This window comes from Musa acuminata, chromosome BXJ3-2, assembly GCF_036884655.1.
Source record: "Musa acuminata AAA Group cultivar baxijiao chromosome BXJ3-2, Cavendish_Baxijiao_AAA, whole genome shotgun sequence".
Taxonomy (NCBI): domain Eukaryota; kingdom Viridiplantae; phylum Streptophyta; class Magnoliopsida; order Zingiberales; family Musaceae; genus Musa; species Musa acuminata.
The window spans coordinates 35,854,185-35,868,064 of NC_088350.1; the positions used below are offsets into that span (position 1 = coordinate 35,854,185).

At 41.6% G+C, this 13,880-nt stretch overlaps 1 long non-coding RNA gene across 2 annotated transcripts; it reads left to right on the forward strand.

Moving 5' to 3' along the window:
• The first annotated feature begins 491 nt into the window (after positions 1 to 491).
• On the forward strand, positions 492 to 2,919 carry LOC103976660 (uncharacterized). Of its 2 annotated transcripts, XR_001976724.2 has the most exons (4): positions 492 to 775; positions 1,668 to 1,829; positions 2,002 to 2,132; positions 2,313 to 2,919. It is a non-coding gene; the product is annotated as an uncharacterized LOC103976660 (long non-coding RNA). The 2 variants fall into 2 exon arrangements; XR_671040.3 differs by lacking the exon at positions 1,668 to 1,829 and having other exon boundaries at positions 497 to 775; positions 2,313 to 2,910.
• The last annotated feature ends 10,961 nt before the right edge of the window (positions 2,920 to 13,880 follow it).

A 13,880-nucleotide genomic window follows, 5' to 3' on the forward strand; every position in this document is an offset into this window, starting at 1 on the left:
TCACAATTAGACACACGTGGTAGAAGGGTACCACGTGCGTCGAGTGTGGTAACCGCAATGAGAATAAGATACTCAAATTTGGACTTTTTCGGAAGGAAAAAATTATTTTTGGGCTTCTTTGCTCGCTTTCCGGAGGACGGTAAGTTTACGGGAGAGTCTGCTCATCGGCATTGCACAATTAGACACACGTGGTAGAAGGGTACCGCGTGCGTCGAGTGTGGTAACTGCGGTGAGAATAAGATACTCAAATTTGGACTTTTTCGGAAGGAAAAAATTATTTTTGGGCTTCTTTGCTCGCTTTCCGGAGGACGGTAAGTTTACGGGAGAGTCTGCTCACCGGCATTGCACAAGAGGTAAAAGGTACCGCGTGGGTCGAGTACGGTAACCGTCGTGAGAATAAGAAACTCAAATTTGGACGTTTTGGTAAGGAAATTTTTTTTTTTGGGCCTCTTTGTTCGCTTTACGGAGGGCGGTACGTTGACAGACGAGTCTGCTCACCGCCCTTTTGTCGTCTGAGCGCATCAAACACCCTCCTCGGCCTCCATTGCTAGCCGCCGTCTGTCCCCTGTCCATCAACGGCGGCGTATAGGCGGAGGATCCCTGGTGACGATGTCGGCCGCTGGGAGGTCCGGGGCTCTCCTCCTCTGCCGCCGGCATCGTCTTCGACCACCATATCCGGTTGTTGTCTTGTCTCGGACAAGCCTGCCGGAGTGTACTGCGACGCCATATGTCCCTCCTCGCTTTCCTCCTCTTTGCATGGGTTCCAATCCGTCAGGTACCATCGCAAGTTTTAGGCATTATATTTTGGCTCGATACAAACAAATTAGTGGTGAAACTACAATGATTTAATGCTGATTTCAGCCGATTATATCCACTCGAATGATTGTTGTTTAGAACATTATCGAGTTTTTTTTTTATCTCAAACTAAAAGCGAAAAAGGAGAGATTTTTTTTGCTTGAATAGAAGACAGATCAGTTAATTCTTAATAGGTCTTTTGATGTGGAATCCACCACAAAAGGATAGATCTCAGGAAGTCCAAGTAATAGTATCATTTGATACAAAGGAGTTATGGTTCAGATATATGATGGCAACACAGAGAAGTAGGTGAATTCCATGATAGAAACTACGTTGCATGTTTTGGTCTTAGAGAAACCTGGGAGAAGGAAAAGGAATTAGTATCACAGACATATTATGCCCGGCTTCCAATCTAATCTAATCGTCTGATGACAGCTTCAGTTCAAGTGTTCTTGGTCCACAGAGAAATGCTTGGTAGCGGATATAATATTGAACTTTTTAATTTGGTAAGCCAGCCAGCCAGCCAGCCTAAATGGAATATTCTACCGCAATACATGGATTTAATCAGATGCTAGCCAGCAACAGAAATCACTCCTTACTTTCTCAGACCAAATTTATCAAGTGGATGTTTCTAGCGAATCATAAATTGTTCATGTTCTTTTGCTGAAATTAATAAATGTAATAATATTGTTTTGCAAGATTTTTTCGAAAACATTCTGAAATGTAAAATCTAATCTAAAAAGCTGAGTCAATATAAAATCTCTTTAATGTCTTACTGTTGCAAATATCTCATTTTAAAACATGGATAATATATTAGTAAAGCGCATTGGATAACACCAGCCCTTAAGACATATTTGTTATCTTTTTTAAAGGCGAAAACACCAAATCTCTTCTTCGTATGATAAAGCCGCAAAATATCAAGTTGGCTCATCGATCTGTCTCTTCTGATGTTGATCATTACGGGCCTTTTGAACTTCTCTTCTCTATCCTCATCGAAGGACAGAATGATACTTGCTTCGGAAGATTGGTGTCAGGTGAATAACTAATCATAACATATGCATGATACTATATAATTTACACTGATTTTGATACAGAAAGGCTTCGATGATGATAGCTTGATGTAAATTTGGTTTAATCAACACATAACACATGACAACTCAAGACATATCTTCTCTCTCTCATGTTGTTCTTTCCGTGAATATATAGGCAGGTAATTGCTTCTTGCTGATAGGAAACTCTCCTCCCAGTTCAGTTTCCACCAGGTGAACAAATGAGTCAATAGTTGGCAGCCATTTGAATCAGGAACAATCAGATATCTCATCAGCTTTTCAGGAAAGGTAATTTGGTGTTCTTTAGCACTGGAAATTTCTAAGAAAAAACATCCTTTATGTCAGTCCATCGGTAAGCAATAAAAAATTGCTTTCCAAACAAAAGCAGCCAAAAGTCAATATTTTACCTCATACAGATTTCATCTGATATTTGGTAATTTGCTAGCATCTGATTTCCCAAGCTGACAGGGGCTGCAAACATCAAAGCTGAACTTCATCCGGCCAACCAGCTCTGCATTATGATACTGGTGGTTTTCCGATCATAATCAAATCAGCGAGGGCATTGTGGTCGGACATGCACCGATCGAGACAGGTTCAGGATAAGCTCTGGCTGTGGAAGATGGAAGTTTGTAATCTGTCATTCATACTCTGCAGAAGCATCAGGAAAGTGAAAGTTCAGAAAGCCTCCTAATCACGAAGTGGAGTCGGACCAAAAGGGACATTACTTGCTGATGCCATTTGATCACTGCATGACCAGCATGTCCGTCTGGATTCAGACACCATTGCCTTTTGTGTAGGGAAGCAAGACATTTGGAGATACGCTACAGAATTCATGAAGCCTCATCTGTTCATTTAATCTTCATTTGATGCTTGGCAGTAGTTTAGGATGAGAAAGGGGCTAAATGTTTCTGCCAGAGAAGCATGTACTACGATACGATACAGTGTACCTCTCTCCATGTCAGAAAATACCATGCATCTTTTTGTTGAATCAAAGACATTAGTTGAAAGTAACTACTCTCTCAGTATCTCACTGCATATGTACGTATGTTGATCATTGTTTTTCCCGCCGAATCTGTTTTCTGCAAATCAGTTCAAGCAGTTTCAGACTTGATTACTCTCTCTCTCTCTCTCTCTCTCTCAACTAAATCAGTCTCGCGGCTGAAGGATAAATGTACAATCTTCTCAAAGCCACCACAGAGATGGGCCTGATAGTAAGTGGGGCAATCTTTACGAGGCAGGAGAAGCTCACAGGCATGGATACGTTTATCACAATACATATAGTGAAGCATCCTAAGATGCCGCTCGAGGACCATGAGCTGTAAGTTATATTACATGCACTTTTCCATGAACCTGGTGAACTAAAACTGAACATATATTTGCAGACAAGGTGAACTAAAACTGTGGAAATACTGAATTATATTCCTATTTTCCCCAAGTATATATGTAAAATTGTGTAACAGGACATAGGTTTGCCCAAAAAAGGTGAAAAAGAGAACGTTTGACCTGGGCAATTTCGATAAAGATTGGTCCCTCCCTCGCTGTCATTTTCAATAGCCAACATCACATTTCTGATCTCATTGTTTTGGATTGTTGCACTCCTGCTATGAGTCCAGTTGGTGCAGCTGCACTGAGATGCAATAATAATCTGAGTTAGAATCCCAATAGTAACTTTAGTGGTTGCGTACTTAATAATAATATTGACATGTGAATACTGTTGAAAGTTGAACACTTTGGTTCAGAGCGTGCATGTAACGCCAGAGATGAAAGAAACCATCTATCTTACCTCACCTCACCTTACCTTGGTCCCCTCCCCTCCCCTCTTCCCCTATTCCAAATTGGATCGTACGGAATGTGGAGAACCCCACCAAAAATCTATGATGGTAAAAGTTGTTGGATTTGTCTCAGGCGTCGTGCCCCTCATGTGCCGCCACAGCCAGAGTCAGTCTTTTGAGGAGGAGCCTCCGCAGGTAATGATATCCAAATGGATGGCGACTTGACAACAGGTGTCAGATGATTTCCTCTTCAATCCCACCCATTCCAACAAGGCCAACAATTTTTAAGAAATAATAATAATAATAATAATAATAATAATAATCATCATCATAATCACAGTTCCCTTTCAAGTTTCAGCCCCTCGACTTTCACACTTTTGAGGCAAAAGTATTTACCCTTGGATGATATTAATCTCGATGGGCTTTGTTTAATTTTGTCCTCCTCAAGTCGATGATCTTTGTATCTGGAGCTGTGTAATTTTGGGTGATCAAAACTTACATAAAGACTTTTTTTTTTTTCAATCAAAGCACAAGTGAGAGATTAATAACTAAGTTTACATAAGTTTGTACACATGGCAAGAAGTTATACGACGGGTAAACTATGTGAACCAGAAGAGACACATACGTATATATACATATCGTCGACAGCCATAAATGTCATATACTTGGCAGAAGCAAAAACAAAAAAAAACAAAAAACAAAAACAAAGGCTGTTTAAGACCACCCGTACCCCATAAAGCAGTGCAGTGCACTGCACTGCACTGCACTGCACTGCACTGCACATCATATACTGTATTACTGCGCTTCTCTGCTCAAGAGATTGAGGCCTCTGGGAAAGACAACAAGCATCGTTCCTTGAATGTCAAGAGGCTTTTGGGAGAGCAGCAGCTCAACAGGGTGAGGTGAGACCTGGTGGGCTTGGGAAAGGGAAAGATGAGGCACAAAATAGGGAGGGTAGGGAGGGGCACGTACACTTTGTTCATGCAGATCGGGACATTCCTCCTCCTTCCCATGCACCTGAGAGCAAAGTTTGGCAGTGGCTCGCAAATCCCGGTTAATGCTAATGCAGGTGGTAACGTTTCGGGAGGCTCCTATCTGCACAGTGCACACCCTTCGCTGCTGTTGATATGAAAGTGATATCAAACTCAAAAGGAAAAAAAAAGACGACAGCACCAGCTTTTTCTCTGCAATGGCTATTTGTTTACGTCCCACGCGGTTTGACCCTAATGCACAACGGACAAGCTGTTGTTCCCTGTTATTTTTTTTTCCCTTATCAGAAGCTTGCCTTTTCACCTCATGGGTGGGGACATTTATTTAAAAGACTTGTTCTCGAGGGAAATCTAACACACACAAGATACGTATATCAGTATGTATCATTCTACTTTTGATGTAATACTCGGCATGAGTATGAGGAGGTTGTAACAGTGTCAACTAATCCTTCGCACCAGAAGAACACAGATATATGTGTGTGTTACTTGGCAGATGTATTTACTGCATTTCCAATTTTCCCATGCGGTTTCTATGACTATCTAAATCAGCTTGTGTGCTCAAAAGTGGTCATATGCCAACACATCAACAAGTACGTTCAAAGAAGCAAGGAACCCAAGGTTTGAATAATGCTTATTATGTGTGTGGTGACAATAGGTCATAAGATAAAAGATGTGATGATCAATGTTTCAATATAACAGTAGAAATGACTCTCACCTTTGGCGCTGTGTGTGGTAATACTGAGCTACCTTGGTCATGTCCTTTTAATCATCTGATCGATCATTAAGGTATCATTTTCCACGATTATCCCCCTTGATAGTGATGATGAAATCAAAAGGACAGCTCTAATAAGGACCCACCGAATCCTAATAATTTCTCTTCGGCTTTTTTTGTTTTCCATGCAGTGCTCAAAACATCTCTTCTTCTAGTTTCCTAGTTCTGAAAGTTTTGTCCATCCTTACCAATAACATATTCTATAAAACTTCAAGATTGGTCTACCATGATTTTACAAGAATAATTATAAAAAGACAGATAGAAGGAGGGAGAGAGAGAGAGAGAGAGAGAGAGAGAGAGAGAGAGAGTTTAGACTTGTTGTTTTCTTATTGTCCTGCTCTGCTTGTTGTGAACCTCCAGATACACTGTTATAACTAAAGATTTAAAAGGGAGATGAGGTAGAAGGAAGAGGGATGAAGTGGTAGGACGACAGCAGCTTGGCAAAGCGCCGAGATGCCCGATGGAGGTACAGAGACAGGTGCTGGGCAAACATCCGGCAACGAGAGACACAAAGAGGACGGAGAAGGAAAGATTTCGAAGTCACGTGAGACGGGCAAGGAAAAGCTTCCCCTTCTCTCCCGTTCCTTCCCGTCTCTCCCTATCGCACACCCCCCACACCCACCATCCCACCCCCCCCCCCCCCCCCCCCCCCACCCGTCCACGGTCCAGTCTCGACTGTCAGTCATGAGGCAGGGAGAAAAATTGGTGGGTGGACGCACCAGCAAGGAAAGAACCATGTCAATTTCAGAGCTGGGACCACATTAATGTATTGAGGAATTTGATGAGAGGTGATCGGAACTATGGCTATGCAGACTGCTACAACTTGTCATCCCCATAACCCAATCACCATGTAAGAGTAGAAAACAGCACTCCCATCATATCAGATACAAGATATGGATCTCCGCATCAGAGGAGAAAGAAAAATAAAAAAATGTAGTAAAGAGAGAGAGAGAGAGAGAGAGAGAGAGAGGAAGAAAAGAAGTCCTGGAGCTCAGGTTCGTATTGATGGCTTTCTGGTAGATAACGAGGCTAATCTGAATCGAACCCGATCCAACCAAATCGACAGTACTACCCGGATTGGTCAAATGTAGTTGAGAGCGCAACGGCACCCCGAAGCTGAAGGTACAACTCCGTGATGTCCCTATGATGCAGAGGCTCCATCTTTAGACCAGAGACCTACCACACCCCTTCTTAACTAAATATCCAAGCATCACTTTGTAAGAGGTGCCCTTGTCCTTATTGTCTTCCAGGGGATGATCCCCTTGCTGTGAAGGGCACCATGCTGACGCGGTACACCCACCACCGCCTCCCTTCTCCTCAGGGATTCAGTGGAGGGGGTAGAGAGATGACAGATGGGTGAGTGAGTGTGTGGGGCTTACATGGAACCTTGCCTCGAAATTATTCAAGCAGCACGAGGGCTGGGTTAGAAAGCAATGAAGCAATGTGAATGGGGAGCAACGTAGGGTTTGTAGGGGGAGGAAGAGCCAAGGCAACGTCCCTCTCAACACTGCTCCAAAGCCCCCAACAAATAAAGGCTACTGTTGCTGATCCCTCAAAGCCGAAGACACTCGTCTTCTATCAGTCACATTAACCAAGGTGCTCTTGCCCCCTTGCATCGCATAAGAAAAAAGAAACGAGGGACAAGAGGGGACGATAGAGAGAGAGAGAGAGAGAGAGAGAGAGAGAGGGAGCGAGAGTGTGTGGAGAGAGAGAAAGAGACGGCTGGTCAAATGACAAAACTGATAGAGAACTTTCAAGCACTTTCTCTCTCCACCCCGCTTTAAAAACACAGCCTTGTCTACAGTGCAGTAGCAAACTGCAGTTTTTGGTCTCAAAGCACCACACCCTCTCGTCCATCTCCTTGGCTTTCATTTTTTGTTTCCCTTCAGCTGGACGCTTCTTGTTCCGCTTTCTTCTCCTTAGCTGCAATACCATGTAAAGTTCTATACCATCCTTTAAACTTCTCTTACCTATTCTCGTTTGATGATGAAGAACCATGATGAGTTGGGTGCAGGAGACTAGAAGGGAACCCGCTAGACCTCAATAGCTTGCCAGAGGAACATGGTAAGCAACCGCTAGAGGAAAGCTCGATGACTACTGCAGCTTCCGCTGACATTACGCGTAAGTAGGAATCGACAAGGAAGAAAGTTTAAGCAGTGATGTGATCTAGATTGGAACATTTGTCTAATGAGGACTGAGAAATTGAATACAACAGAGTGGGGAAAGAACAAAAACAGAGAGAAAGAAAAGTTATTGCCATTATTACTCGCCACCTAACCTGATCCAAAGATTGCAGGGTTCAAGAAAAAGAAGAGTGCAGTCAAGGATGATTCGGCAAAGGTGTATGAGTGTCGTTTTTGCTCCCTCAAGTTCTGCAAATCTCAAGCGCTGGGCGGGCACATGAACCGGCATCGCCAAGGCAAGACGATGACCGCATAGTAGTGTTGTTGCACCATAGAAAGCGTTGATGTGACATTGTTGATGAGTATCTTCTTTTTACCACTTCTTCCCCCATTCCCGACACTAGTAGCGCCTACTGACTCATGTTCCCATTTTCAACTCTTTCGTTAGAGAGGGAGACGGAGACGCTCAATCGTGCTCGTCAGCTGGTGTTCAGCAACGACGGTGCCATCGGGTATGTGCTGTCTCCTCTCATTCTATCCTTGCTCTTTTAGCATGAGTAAGCTAGGGTTTTCATTCTATCTACGTGCAACACCTCTTTTCCTCCTTCAGTAGTAGTAGTAGTAGTAGTACATTGGTAGGCTGCAACGTAATATCATCTTATATGGCACAGTTTAGGGCTAAAGATGTCTCCTTTCCTTGATTCAAAAACATTGGCATACCACTGATCTTGTTCGTCCCTTGAATAATAAAAGCTTGAGGGATCCTAGTACTGGAGGCTCACAAATCCCTCCTGGGGGCTTCCAACATAGAGGCGGCAGCATCGGAGAAGCATGTGTGCAATTCCAACCCGTCTACCCAGGTCTCCCAAACCCGCCACCAGTGTCACAGTACCCGCACCCTTCCTCCTCCTCACGCTCGCTTCCGCATCCACCGGCCTACCAACCTCCTCATCCGCATTACTACATCGGTCATGTCATCTCAGGGAGTTCCCAACGCCAGCCGCGTCACCACGGCTATAGTCCTGATCCCAGCTTTACTTGCTATGGAGCTCCAGTTTCTCATAGCTTCCCCCCCGTGGAAGAAGGGCGAGCACCAACAGTCAGAGGCAACCAACTCAGATGAGAGCGTAACTGGGATCGTAGTTAGGGACGTGTCCACCATAACTTGCATTGTTGAGTGAACCGTCAGCACCAGGAATGGCCTTAACTTATACATCTTAATTTGATGGAAAGAAAATGTCACGAAGAATGACAACCTAAGTGAAAAGTTGTGTGGTTCATGTGCTGGTTCTCTAACTTGCGTCTTGGTTTTTGACACTGAAGGCTGTGAAACAAGGGGTTGATGTTAACTTCCATGGCGGCACTGTTTTCTCACTCTCTCTCTCTCTCTCTCTCTCTCTCTCTCTCTCTCTCTCTCTCTCTCTCCAGTTTGGTCAACTTACGATGTGATGCAGTTGTTAGATGAAGGTTTGTTGGGACAATAGGAGAAATGGCCTAGAGAATGAAGGCCGCAAGAGTTCCAACCCACTTGTGTATTATTATTATTATTTAACTCCCTTGCCTTTTTTAGTTTTTCGAGCATGGCTTGTCCAAAAGCTTAATTAATTCTCCTCCTAAGAGTTTGTGGGTGGGTGCTACCGGAGGACACTTTAATCGGTGAACAAAGGTTTACCAAATAGGTGATAAGGGCAAAGCCACCTACCCTATACTTGCAGCTTGAGCAGTCTGTCGACACATCCTACCAAGAAACAAACCAAACGAGATAATGGTAACAAAGGATAGCTTCTCCGGTCTTCTCTACTACTGCAAGGCAAGTGACCACTAGAATCCAGGTCCCAAATCAATTTACTATTGAAAAGATGTCATGATAATGGATTGGAGGATTCCTGCCTGCTTCGACTACATGAAAATTTTCGATGATATCGGTCGGCTAGAGAGTTATCTTTTGGGCTACCTACCTGCCTTTGTTGCCCAATGCCAGAGGCTCCCTCCCACCGATAAGGGTGGTCAACGTTAGTATGCAATCCTTTCTTTTCTAAGACATAAAGATGTTATTTCTGCGGCTCGAACCTTTTGTTGCCAAAGTCACATGGGAATAACTTTCCCATTGCACTAAAACTCCCCCTCCTTATCTCAACTAGATAATTTGTTTCATTAAACAATTTAATACTTCAAATTTTCACCAGCCTAAAAATCAATCAATCAATCAATCAAAATTTTTCCTATGTCATCTTTTGGATTGGAAGGACCTCATGCAAAATCCAATGGGACACCAAAACCTGTCTGTTTGCGACCTACAGCAACTGATGCGAGCGAACACATGATTTTGCATATAAGGCAAACAATCAGTAGTAGTTCAGGGAACTCTTAACAGAAAGCTAGAGGATATTTCGGATCATAAATAAAAAAAAAGTACAACTTCAACTTCAACTACAGAAAGTTGAGACTTCACAGTAAATAACTAACAAAAAAAACTTAAAAATAACCTTTTGAAGAATGCATGCATGTACTTTTATCCTACAAAGCTAAGGAATAACTATATCAGCACAATAGCTCATGAGCTTCAATTTAAATGCACCAAACGCTTTTAGACACGTATAAGAAAGCAAGCAGCAGTATCTTCACTTAATTCTATGAATAACCAAAATGGATTTCTTTAAAAGACTATTATTAACCTTTTGGCTCAAAAGATGTAATGCTCAGCCAAATTAGACAGACAAATAAGACCTTTGGCTTTCGGTCTAATTGGAGTTAAATTGTTTCTACTTCTTTTCCACGAGTAGTAGATACGGTCTAATCTCGGTGTTAGCTTTAACTTCTACCATATGCATGCTAGCAGATACTAATATTATGTCACTGACCCACGATGAAAACACAAGTGCTACTACGAAATGACCTTGGGAAAAATGAAGAATTAGCTTACTTGCATAGCCGACAAGCTGCAACAAACTGTACACTGCTATTCATCGATGATTTCTGCACAGGAAAAATGGCCATTCGTTTAGAAATTTCAGACCAATTTCATCTTGCTTTTGCGGTCTCATTTTTTTTATTAGACGAAGGATAAACAATATGCAAATACTGTTGCAACAGCGGAAGTGAAACTGTCAGATGTTATTAAAACCATGGTATAAATTTGTTCCTCAAATGGTGAACTTTTCAGAGCTTGTAACAGAATATGATAAAAAAGATGAATTTATTCCTCAAAAAAGGTTTCCATTTTTTATTATTCTTTCATGTTCAACAAGGATGTGATATATCATGACATTATATGATGGAAGGACTGATGCATTAATCTGATAGGCCTGAAATTATATGACTCAAAATGCCTAAATTCAACTTAAGCATAATAAACTTAAGTAGCTCCATGTAATAATCATGTCCATCTTCTTCCCACTCGATCAGATAATACAATCTCCTCCACTAAAGGTTTGAGGTCCTTGACACAGCTCAAACCAATGTGAAGTCTAGAATCATCCTAGTAGGGTATGTGAGGTTTAGTCCGGCCGCGTGCTATGATAAATGACAAGACTTCACATTTGGTGCCTAAGAGGAGGCTTGATCATACCAATGCTACATGCACTTCAGAAAGAGAAGAAATAGCTCACAATAAATAATAAGGTCGTATGGTTTACGTATGGCTCTGGTCTGTCCTGACATAGAGCTGTTACACTGCAGCTTAAGATCTGACAAGATGATCTATGAATACTTTTGACATGGCAATGACAAAGATTTTGTGATCAAATAATGCACAGATCATATTCATGTAGACCTAATCATGTACTCTTTAAACAGAGTAATCATTCTGACAGGTGTCACAATGAGCTTCAAGTGTCGTCTCATCAGATTCATCTTCAAGTGGAGAATGAAATCATTGGAAACTTCACGTCAAAAAAATGAAATCCGTCCGCTAAAGGCATATGTCTCATCCGAGCTTGCTTTCATCTCATATAAAAGTTGATCACTAAAGTATCGAAATCAGCCACATCGGGTGGAACTTTTAGTGGCAGAAAGACCTGAAAGAAGAAACATTTACTGGTTCTGCTCTAGCTGTAATGCTGGGGGCCAACAAGACTTTGCATAGGCTAAATCAATATATATATATATATATATAAAGGTAATTGAGTTCTGTTTAGCCCATTTAACCTATAGTTGCATTACCCTTATAGTTGAAACCATTGCAAATAAATAGTACTTCCAAGAGTCATGTCTTATCTAAAACATGACTTAGACTAAGTCAATCCACTGAGGTAGAGCTATAGATTAGAACCCTTAATCCCTACCACTAAAAGAGTCATCTTGAGCATGCTATGCTGTGACAAAAATAGAAGAATGTGAAAAACAGGATGAGAAGGAGCAGAGGAAACATGGGTATGCACTCTTTCATTACCCTCTCTTCATTTCAGCGGATACATTTATTTTCCTTGTGACAAATTGGCCAGCACCAGGCAGCATACTGGTAGTACCCGCATATAGAACTAAGGGATGCATTAACATTAAGACAATCTTTGTTAACCAATTTAGATATATCAATTCATTCAATATATCTCAATTGAAAAGAAAAAGAAGTTGTGCACAAGAAAGAAAGTTGAGAACCAATTTAGAACAAAACTTGCTTCTGTGTTTAAGATACTCTTCCTATGGAGGAATCTTTTTTGGTCTAACGATCCGATTGACGTAGTGAGACAAAGAAAATATCAGGTCTAAGTGAAGGCCCTCTTGTCCAAAACCTCATTTAAGAGAGAAAGAAATTTGTGTGATTTCAAATCCAGGCTCGTCTAGGATTTTGTCATTAAAAAAAGGATCTGGTTACTGTTTTAACATTAAGCATGTCAAACCAGGTCAACTAAATTTGGTTCTGGGCTGGGGACAAGTCACATGTTATTCCATGCTATTTTCTTGAGGAACTGCAGATTGCTTATTACTGTTAATTTTACAAAATTTGGTCTTGGGTCCTATTAATTAAGGCTATCCAATTATGTAGATCAATGCCATACATTATATTTCAACAAAATCTAGTTCAGTTTGGGTCATCCAAAATAACCATGTTTGATGTCTGACAAGAAATGTGTTCAAAGTCTAGGTTGAATCCAGATATGTTTTTGGCAGTAGTAAAACTTTACAAAGTTTTTCAAACCCAATCCCAACCTGGACCTGGTTTTTTGCCATCTACTCTTCTTGTCTGGAATCAAGATTGAAAGTGATTTGTGATTGATGTTTTACCGAATTATCCTCATATATCATCCATCATTCAGTTCCTAAATTGCAAAATCTATTATATAATCAACCTAGAAGTGATCCACTTATCAATCTAGAAAATGTCAAAAACCCATGTCCTAAATTTGCAAAACAAAGTAGAAAAATCATGCAAATTCTAGTGTTATATGGTTCTTGCCTTTACAAACGATTCATGGATTGTTAGCTAATGAACACCTTGACAAAGGAGCATAGAAAATCACCAACAAAAAGTAAAAGAACAAAAACTGATTAATCGAAACAAAGATGTCAAACACTCAATTCATGGACTGCCAAATAGCACATTTCTATTAGCCCAGGAATGTGTGTAACGATCGGGTGATACACGCTACATAAACATTATTTCAACAGCTAATTCAAGAAACCCAAACCCTAAAAGAAGTGTGACAAATATCTAAACATCAACGCAAATTCAAGAATTGCCGATATGTTTTCCATAGTTAGAAGAATTTGAAGTTAATTGAAGTCGATAAACACATATTTGGGATCATCAGATTGATGATTGAGGAGTTGTCAAGCAAAATACGATCGTTTTAGTCCGATCGCGAAATCAGGATATTGGTATTCCCATTTCCAAGCTCGCTCTTTCCAAACCGAAGAATTCGATGAAATTATGTAATGGTGCACTCCAATTTCCTTTTTATTTTCTTCTTTTTGTTCCGAACAAGCTGAAAGCCCAGAATTTGAGATGAAATGTCATTCTGACATTAAGAACGAATTGATAATATGAAGCATGAATTGGAGTGGCGAAGCATATGGTATATCATCCCTTATCACGAACAATGAAGCTAACGATTTCCCATTTCGAATAGCAAATACACGGATCAAACCAAAGAACGAGAGAGGTAATTCTCCTACCGACCTGGAACAAGCGGCCGTCGGTTCCCGGCAAGCGGGTCCTCGAAGGCGTGGCAGAAACCTCGGCGCTCGCCGGCCTCCCCACGAATACATGATGCATCCTCTCCGTGAGCCGCCCGCGCACACTCCTCAAGAACACTTCCGTCTCCATCCCCATCACCACAGGTCTCCCGAATCGATTCTCTCTCCCCCCGTTCTCCCCTGGGCTTGCTCTTCTTGTTGGTCGGTTCCTCCAACCCAAACAACCTGAGATCGATTCTTTTCCA